Raw genomic sequence first — 9,424 nt, 5'->3', positions numbered from 1 at the left:
ACCACTAACCAGCAAGTGCACTGGGTCGTCCAAGTAATACCTTACGTGAGTAAGGGTCGAATCCCACGGAGATTGTTGGTTTGAAGCAATCTATGGTTATCTAGCAATTCTTAGCCAGGAAGTCAATTATATTTATCAGTTGAATTGCGAATAAACAAGAGAGCATGGGTTAAAGGTTACTTGTTATGCAGTAATGGAGAATATGTTAGAGTTTTGGAGATGCTTTGTCTTCTGAATCTCTGCTTTCCTTTGTCCTCTGATTCACGCATGCACATCCTTCTATGGCAAGCTGTGTGTTGGGGCATCACCGTTGTCAATGGTTACATCCCCTCCTCTTGTGAAAATGGTCCAAATGCTCTGTCACAGCACGACTAATCATCTGAGGTTCCCGATCATGCTGGAATAGGATTCACCCTCCTTTTGCGTCTGTCACTACGCCCAGCACTCGCGAGTTTGAAGCTCGTCACAGTCATTCAATCCCTGAATCCTACTCGGAATACCACAGACAAGGTTTAGACTTTCCGGATTCTCATGAATGCCGCCATCAATCTAGCTTATACCACGGAGATTCTGATTGAGGAATCTAAGAGATATTCATTCAATCTGATGTAGAACGGAGGTGATTGTCAGACACACGTTCATGGATTGAGGAAGGTGATGAGTGTCACTGATCATCACCTTCTCCATAGTTAGGCACGAATGGATATCTTAGATAGGAACGCGCATGTTTGAATGGAAAACAGAAATACTTGCATCAATTCATCGAGACACAGCAGAGCTCCTCACCCCCAACAATGGAGTTTAGAGACTCATGCCGTTAAAGAGTACAAAGTTCAGATCTAAAATGTCATGAGATACAAAATAAGTCTCTAAAAGTTGTTTAAATACTAAACTAGTAGCCTAGGTTTACAGAAATTGAGTAGACTATGACAGATGATGCAGAGATCCATTTTTGGGGCCCACTTGGTGTGTGCTGGGGCTGAGACTTGAGCAATTCACGTGTATAAGGCCATTTTGGGCATTCAACGCCAGGTTTTGATCCATTTCTGGCGTTGAACTCCAACTTTTAATCCTTTTCTGGCGCTGGGCGCCAGAATTAGGCAGAGAACTGGCGTTGAACGCCAGTTTACGTCGTCTATCCTTGAGCAAAGTATGGACTATTATATATTGCTGGAAAGCCCTGGATGTCTAATTTTTAATGCAATTGAAAGCGCGCCATTTCGAGTTTTGTAGCTCCAAAAAATCCACTTTGAGTGCAGGGAGGTCAGAATCCAACAACATCAGTAGTCCTTTTTCAGCCTGAATCAGATTTTTGCTCAGCTCCCTCAATTTCAGTCAGAAAAATACCTGAAATTACAGAAAAACACACAACTCATAGTAAAGTCCAGAAATATGAATTTTTCCTAAAAACTAATGAAAATAAACTAAAAACTAACTAAAACATACTAAAAACTATATGAAATTAACCCCAAAAAGCGTATAGAATATCCGCTCATCATACACTTTTTGGCATCTAGGCGCATGTTATACTTCCTTAATTGCTTGAAGACTTCTTTGAGGTTGGACAGATGGGCTTTTACATTTTCTGACTTGACAACCACGTCGTCTATGTATACTTCCATATTTTTGCCGATCTGGTTTTGAAATACTTTATCCATTAATCGTTGATAGGTGGCACCAATATTTTTAAGACAAAAAGGCATTACCTTATAGCATAAATTCACATGTTCGGTTATAAAGGCAGTTTTGTGCTCATCTGAAGGGTGCATGAGTATTTGGTTATAGCCTGAATAGGCATCCATGAAGCTTAAGACTTTGTAACCAGAAGTGTTATCTACGAGCTTGTAAATGCATGGTAATGGGTAGGAGTCTTTTGGTCAAGCCCTGTTTAGGTCGGTAAAGTCAACACACATTCGCCATTTTTTGGAGTTATTTTTTACCATGACAACATTTGCTTGCCAGGATGTGAAGCGGATTTCTCGAATGAATCCTGCACTTAGTAATTTTTATGTTTCTTTGAAAGTGGCCTCTGTTTTTTCCTGTCTTAGGTGTCTTTTCTTTTGTTTTATTGGACGAGCCTTTGGATCTAGAGAAAGTTTGTGGCATATAATTTCTGGGTTTATCCGCGGCAAGTCGGCCGGGGTCCAAGCAAACAGGTCGGTGGTGCACAAATTGTGAATCACACTTTTCACAACTTGTACCACTAACCAGCAAGTGCATTGGGTCGTCCAAGTAATACCTTACGTGAGTAAGGGTCGAATCCCACAGAGATTGTTGGCTTGAAGCAATCTATAGTTATCTTGTAACTCTTAGTGATACGCACAAAACTTGTCTCTCAACAAATTTTCTTCGGCAAGTGTACCGAATTTGTCGTCAAGTAAAAACTCACAATAGAGTGAGGTCGAATCCCACAGAGATTGATTGATCAAGCAACTTTAATTAGAGGAATGTTCTAGTTGAGCGAACCAGAATTTGATTTGAGATTTGCAGAAAATTAAATGGTGGGAAAGTAAATAGCAGAAACAGTAAATGCTAGAAATAAAGAGCTGAATGTAAATGGTGCAAATTAAATTGCAGAATCTTAAACGGAAATGGGGTAATTGCTCATAAAAGTAAATGGGAGAAATTAAAGAGAATGGGTAAGATCAGAAATGGGGAGTTCATTGGGCTCAGGAGATGTTGCATTCTCCGGATCATGTTCATTTTCATCATTTTCTCAATCAATGCATTCATTGATCTCCTTGGCAATCTTAAGTGATCGAATTCCAATTTCTTGGTAATTCAATCTCTCAAATCTTGATCAATAGCCAATTCCTTGGTCAATTTCTCATGAGAAGAGATGAAGTATGGTCACTGATTATACCACATGCATTTCCCAAATCAAGTGTTGGTAGGATTATAGTCACATATCCATCCAAACACAATTTGGTCCAGCATGAGAAAGCATTTCTAGCATGATCTCTTCGTTCCTCTTTCAAGGTTCAGAAGAGATCCAAGTATGAATAGCTTCTTTTCCAAGATAACTACCCAATTGGATGAAGATCGAAAGCTTTCTAGTAAATTCAAGAGAAAAGATAGAAGCAGGAGAATGAAAACTAATATTGATCCATCAAATTACAACAGAGCTCCCTAACCCAATGAAAGGGGTTTAGTTGTTCATAGCTCTGGAAAATAAAAACCAAGATAGAGAATACATGATGAAAGTAAAACTACAGTGCAGAGAAAGTAAAATATAGAGAGTAGTTCTATGCCAAAGGCTCCCTAAAGTTTCCCACTCCCCAAACTAATTCAAAGCTACTCCTATATATACTACTCTTCCGATCTTCTAGTTGGCTCTTCAAGTCTTGGGTATGGGCCTCTGAATTTTGAGTTTGAAGCAGTTATCCTTTTCATTGGGCTTAGCTTTGCTTGCAGAGAGAAAAGGTGAAGTAGGCAGGGACTTTGACTCAGGACGTTGGTGGTGTCAACGTTAAGTGAAAGTGTGGGTTCGAGAACGTTAGTGACAATCACCTTTTTCACTAACGTTCCTAACCCAAATATGATCACGTTGACTTCAACGTTAGTGGTACTAACGTGACCACTAACTTTGCCTCTTGGTCCTTCGTACACGTTATTGGGACATACCTTTCCCAATAACGTGGAGAGTCCTCCCTTGTCCCTACGTTAGCGTCCACGTTAACTAGGTTAACGTGGCTTCTAATGTAGTAATGCCAATCCTTCGAGAACATTAGTGACACTTACCTTTTTCACTAACGTTCCAATGTGTCCCTATTTCCCACGTTAGAGTCCACGTTAACTAAGTTAACGTGGCTTCTAACGCAATCATGCTAGCCATCTCCAACGTTAGTGGCAAAGGTGAGTGACACTAACGTTGGCTCATCATCTCTTTATCCACGTTAGCTTCCATGTTAACTAAGTTAACGTGGGAGTTAACGTTGCTCATGGTGGCTCTTGGTGGTTCACCCCAACGTTAGTGACAAAGGTAAGTGTCACTAACGTTGGCTATCAATTGCTCTCTCCACGTTAGCTTCCACGTTAACTAAGTTAACGTGGGAGTTAACGTGGCTTATGGAGGCTTGGCCAACGTTAGTGACAAAGGTGAATGTCACTAACGTTGGCTTCTCTTTTGCTTCTTAACGTTAGAGTCCACGTTAACTGAGTTAACGTAGCTCTTAACGTGGCCACTTATGAGCTTGGTCCAACGTTAGTGACAAAGGTAAGTGTCATTAACTTGGCTCCATTTTCTTTCTTCCATGTTAGAGTTCACGTTAACTTAGTTAACGTGACTCTTAACGTAGGTTATGATGGCTTCGAGGGCGTTATTGGCGATTACTTTTAACGTTGCGAGCTAGCTCCCACTCCACGTTAGTGGTCACGTTAGTTAGACTAATGTGGCTGCTAACGTGGTTCTTCCTTGCTTCCTTTGTCCTGAAATCAAGCAATAAAGTGCATCAAAGTTCTAATCCAAATCATGAGACATGCATCCTCTAATTTGTCATATAATTCATGCAAAAATTCTCATGAAATCATGTAAAGTGCACAATGTATGCTTGAATCAAGATGTAAGTGAATATCTACCCAAAACTAGCTTATTTTCTAAGAAAATGATTGAAACTACCTTAAAAACAGTAAAGAAAAGGTCAGTGAAACTGTCCAAAATGCCCTGGCATCACAACACCAAACTTAAAGCTTGCTTGTCCCTAAGGAAGTAATGGAACAAGAGAAAGATGAATGGAATGCCAAGAGAAAATGAGTCATTCTTGTGAATGTCATGTCCCTGGTTTTATGGTGGTTTCATGCATAGCAACTTAGGTTCATTCCTTCACTGGCTTTCAGACCTTTATCATGTCCTAGAATACTCACTTTGCTTGCATCCCATGAGACTTTTATTCATTGATCCCTTTTGTTTCTTGTCAATTTAGGGCTTATTTGTGTTCTTAGGCTAAGTGCTCTGTAAGGGGGCAACTCTTTAAAATAAGCTTTCAGCCAACACTCCCGAACCAGTTGGTTCAAGGTGCTAGGTGTTGAAGCACCCCTAAGGACTTACTTCCTCAAGTCTCTCCCCCATACATACACACCACAGGCACATGGTTTGTTTATTTTCTTTCCTTGAGGTCTTGGTGTCCAGTACCTCTTTGGGTTACTAAATGTTCTGTAGCAAAGATTGCTCTTGATAGTGGACTTTCAGCTGATAATCCCGGGTTAGTTAACCCAAGTTACCAGGTGATAAAGCACCCCTGAGAGCTTAGTAATCCAAGCAGATCCTTGGTACAGGAACACCACAGACACATCCCTCAAGACTCAAACCCTTGGTGCCTAGCCTCTTTTCTTGCTATTTTTCTTTTATTCTTCAACTTTGATTGTTCTTTCCCTTTTTCTTATTAGGATCTTGTTATTTAGCTAGTCTCATGCGGTGTATTCAAAGCATATGATTTAGGACAGATAGTTGTCTTCCCACCTTGTTGGTGAACCAACTTAGCTAACTTATGATTACACCACAAACTTAGGAACTTACTCCATAGTATGAACTCCACTCTGGTCTTTTATAAAACACTCATTCTCTTTTCATTTGATTCAAAAGGACAAGCATACAAGTAAGTAAGGAAATGATGCAGTAATGACATTCAGACTAGCAAACACAGGCCTAATCAACAAAAAGTTTAAAAGACAGAATTGAAAAAGGTTCAAACTAACATGGAAGCATGTTCTATTTCATACAAGATCTTCCTTATTTAAATCATAGAAAAAATAATGGATCAAAGAGGGAACTCCACCACCTTTTACTCATGAGGTTGCCCATGCTCTCCCTCTTGCTCGTCCTCTTTTGCCTCTTGGAGCTTGATGCTGCCATGAATTTGAGTTGCTGTATGAAGAGAGTGGAAGGTATGGATAGATAAGGAATTTGGTTGGTTAGAACAAGGTGTGATGAAGGAATTTGGATGCCAAAGGTGTGAAGTGTGAGAAATAGCACTTTGGGTGTGAAGGGGAAGTACGGAGTAAGATTCACTTATATAGGGAAGTGAGGAGGAGATGAAAGGTGTGGATTGATGGGGTTGGTGTATAATGAACGGATGGGGTTTTGTATGGAATAAGCACAAGGATTACCAACTTTATGATGGGGTTGGTTCAGTTTCCAAGTTTGTTCTTCTTCCAATGTTGCATGGCAACCATTCCCAATGCATTCCCCCTTGAGACACGTGTGAAATATTCTCCTTTTGTGTTATCCGAACCTTCCTCATTTAATTGTCCAATCAATCCCCTTTAATGCTCTTTTCCCTTTTCCTATAAAAATAAAATACTAAAAATTAATATCATTGAGAAATTAAACTTTATGGCTAGAATAATAAAGAAAAAGAACTAGATTGTTTATTCATGAACACCAACTAACTAACTAACTGTGTATCCTTATATGCACATTGGTGGCACCTTGGGTGACACCAAACTTAGTTTGTAGCACTGTGATGAAAAAGTTTTGTTCAAGGCTCCAAGACTAGCATGCTCTGAATTGTATTCATGCTTTCTTGGCATGCTTTGAACACCACTTTTTCTTCACTATATATTGCATAATAAGGATTTCACCAAGTGTTTGTCAAGTTTGGGTTAGAATTCATGAATATTGACTTATTCACTATTTTCTAAAAGCATATAAAACATGGGTTGCCTCCCATGAAGCGCTTCTTTAGCGTCACTAGCTTGACGTTTCTCCTTCATCAGGGAGGTTGATAATGCTTCAAGTCCTCCCCTCTTGCTGTGGACTATATCCATTTGTTGTATCAATGATCTCTACATGTTCCAAGGAGAGAACTCTGTTGATAGTGAAGACCTTAGGTAACTGAGATGGTACAGTGGGGAGATCAGGGGGGATATCTGGGAAGTAAGCTGAGATCACTTTATCCCCTGGAGAGAAGTCCTTGGTAGGGATCTTCTTGTTCCTCCACCTCCTTGGTACCTTCTTCTTTATTCCTTGTGATGTTGTCTTACTCTTTGTGACCTCCTCCTCTAAGGAAATGTGGTTACTGGTCTCATATGATTCTGGTGGTTTAGGTTCCTCCTGATTTTCTTTGAGCTGTGGCAGTTGCTGTTTGCCTTGTTCATCAATCAAGGGAGTTCCCAGATGTGCTGGTTGTGCTTCAGTGCTTGTTTCTTCCTTCAGTATCTCACTGTGATTCTTCCTTGGTTCCTTGTTCTCTTGATCTGTTTCTTGTGAGAGTTTAAAGACATTAAAGCTGAGTTGTTCATCATGGAACCTCAAAATTAGCTCCCCTCGTTCTACATCTATGAGTGCTCTGGCTGTAGCTAGGAATGGTCTTCCCAATATGATTGGGTGAGTGCGACTCTCTTCCATGTCCAATATGACAAAGTCTGTTGGGAGGAAGTATTTCCCAACCTTTACCAACACATTTTCCACCACTCCTATTGCTTGTTTTTGAGTTTTATCAGCTAGCCTGATGACTACATCTGTGGGCATTATCTCATTGATCTGCAACCTCTTCATAAGGGGTAAGGGCATTAAGTTGATGCTTGCTCCCAAATCACAAAGTCCCTTATCAAACATGGTTTCTCCGATGGCACAAGGAATGTAGAAACTCCCTTGGTCCTTTCTTTTTGTAGGCAAATCTGGTTGAATGAGGGCACTGCACTCCTTGTTCATTACTATAGTTTGGCCTCCCTTGAGTGAGCTTTTCCTGGGAAGCAGCTCCTTCATATACTTGATGTATTCAGGCATTTGTTGGATGATCTTGATGAATGGTATGTTTACATGCAGAGATGCAAACAAGTCAAGAAATCTTGAGTATATTCTCTTCTCCACAGCACCATAGAGTCTCAGCAGCTCCTGTTGTGAGATTTTTGGTTCTTGGTGATCTTTTTCCTTCTTCTCTGCTGAGGTATCTCCAGTTGTTCTGACGGCTTGTTTGGCTTGTCCTCAGTCTCCTTACCACTTATAGTGACCATCTTGCAATCTTTCCATCTTACTTTCTTTGTTTCACCTCTCGGATTTTTCTCTGTGTCACTTGGGAATCCATCTGTAGGTTTGGGAATCTGCTCGGAGAGATACCCCACTTGAGATTCCAACCTCTTGATGGTGTCTCCCTGGTTCTTAAAATTTGCTCGCACTTCCTCCTTGAACACCTTGTTGTCTTGAATCTCTTTGCATATGCCTTCAAGCAGGTTCTCAATCCTTGAGAGTCTGTCATCAGATGATGGTAGGTTGGGATTGGAGGTAGAAGGATGAGGAGTGTTATTTTGGTTTTGATATGGATGTGGGGAGGTGTTGTTATGGTGGTGTTGATATGTTCTCTGTGTGAATTGTTGGTGAGCTGCATTGTTGTTGGGGTTGTGACGTCTCTGATCTTGGCTTTGATCTTATTGATTCCCCCACCCAAAGTTTGGGTGATTCCTCCAACCAAGGTTGTAGGTCTTGGAGTATGGGTCATGATTTTGTCTAGGTGAATTCCCAATGTAGTTGGCTTGCTCCTGCTCACTCTCTGCCTCTGCATTCACTCCCTCTTGGGTTGTTGATGAGGTGGTGATTGCTGCTACTTGGTTCCTCTCCATCTTGTTGGTGAGGCCAGCTAATTGCTTGGTAATGAGCTTGTTTTGGGCCAGCAGAGCATCTACATTGTTTAGCTCCATCACTCCTCTAGTGTTCCCTCTTTCGGAGGCATAGAAGTAGTCATTCCCTGCTACAGTTTCAATGACATCTATGGCCTCCTCAATGGTCTTCTTCTTGTTCAGAGATCCCCCGGATGAGTGGTCTACTGCTTTCTTTGATTCATAAGAAAGGCCTTCATAGAAAATGTGTAGCTGCACCCATTCATTGAGCATATCTAGTGGACACCTCCTTGTTAGGTCCTTAAACCTCTCCTATGCTTCATATAGAGTCTCACCATCCTGTTGCCTGAAAGTTTGAACCTCAGCTCTCAGCCTATTGATTCTTTGAGGAGGATAGAATCTGGCTAAAAATTTGTTCACCATATCTTTCCAGGTTGTCAAACTCTCCTTAGGGAAGGATTCCAGCCATTTAGATGCCTTATCCTTGAGTGAGAAAGGGAACAAAAGTAGCCTATAGGTGTCAGGATGAACACTGATAAACCACTATTTTATGGTTTATCTTGTGCTCAATTGAGTGGTTTTTATCAACTCTTTACCCACTTATTCATACTATTTGCATGGTTTTACATTTGCCTTCCTAATTATGTGCTTTGATTGAAAACATGCTTCTTTGGCCTTAAGTTCCCTATGTTTAATCCTCTCTTATTACCATTAGATGCCTTGATATGTGTGTTGAGTGATTTCAGAGATTACAGGGCAGGAATGGCTCAGAGGATGGAAAGGAAGCATGCAAAAGTGGAAGGAATACAAGAAGTTGGAGAAATTGCTAAGCTGTCTAGCCTGACCTCTTTGCACTCAAACGGCGATAACT

At 40.7% G+C, this 9,424-nt stretch overlaps 1 non-coding gene across 1 annotated transcript; it reads left to right on the top strand.

Annotated features, from left to right (window-relative positions):
• Window positions 1–8,820: 8,820 nt before the first annotated feature.
• Window positions 8,821–8,928, top strand: LOC148555584 (small nucleolar RNA R71). Its single transcript, XR_015888031.1, has one exon. It is a non-coding gene; the product is annotated as a small nucleolar RNA R71 (small nucleolar RNA).
• Window positions 8,929–9,424: the final 496 nt, after the last annotated feature.

Source organism: Arachis ipaensis, chromosome B6 (assembly GCF_059453495.1).
Source record: "Arachis ipaensis isolate K30076 ecotype BB chromosome B6, ASM5945349v1, whole genome shotgun sequence".
NCBI classification, from domain to species: domain Eukaryota; kingdom Viridiplantae; phylum Streptophyta; class Magnoliopsida; order Fabales; family Fabaceae; genus Arachis; species Arachis ipaensis.
The sequence above is the reverse complement of the archived record's forward strand: the minus strand, read 5'-3'. Positions and strand labels throughout refer to the sequence as shown.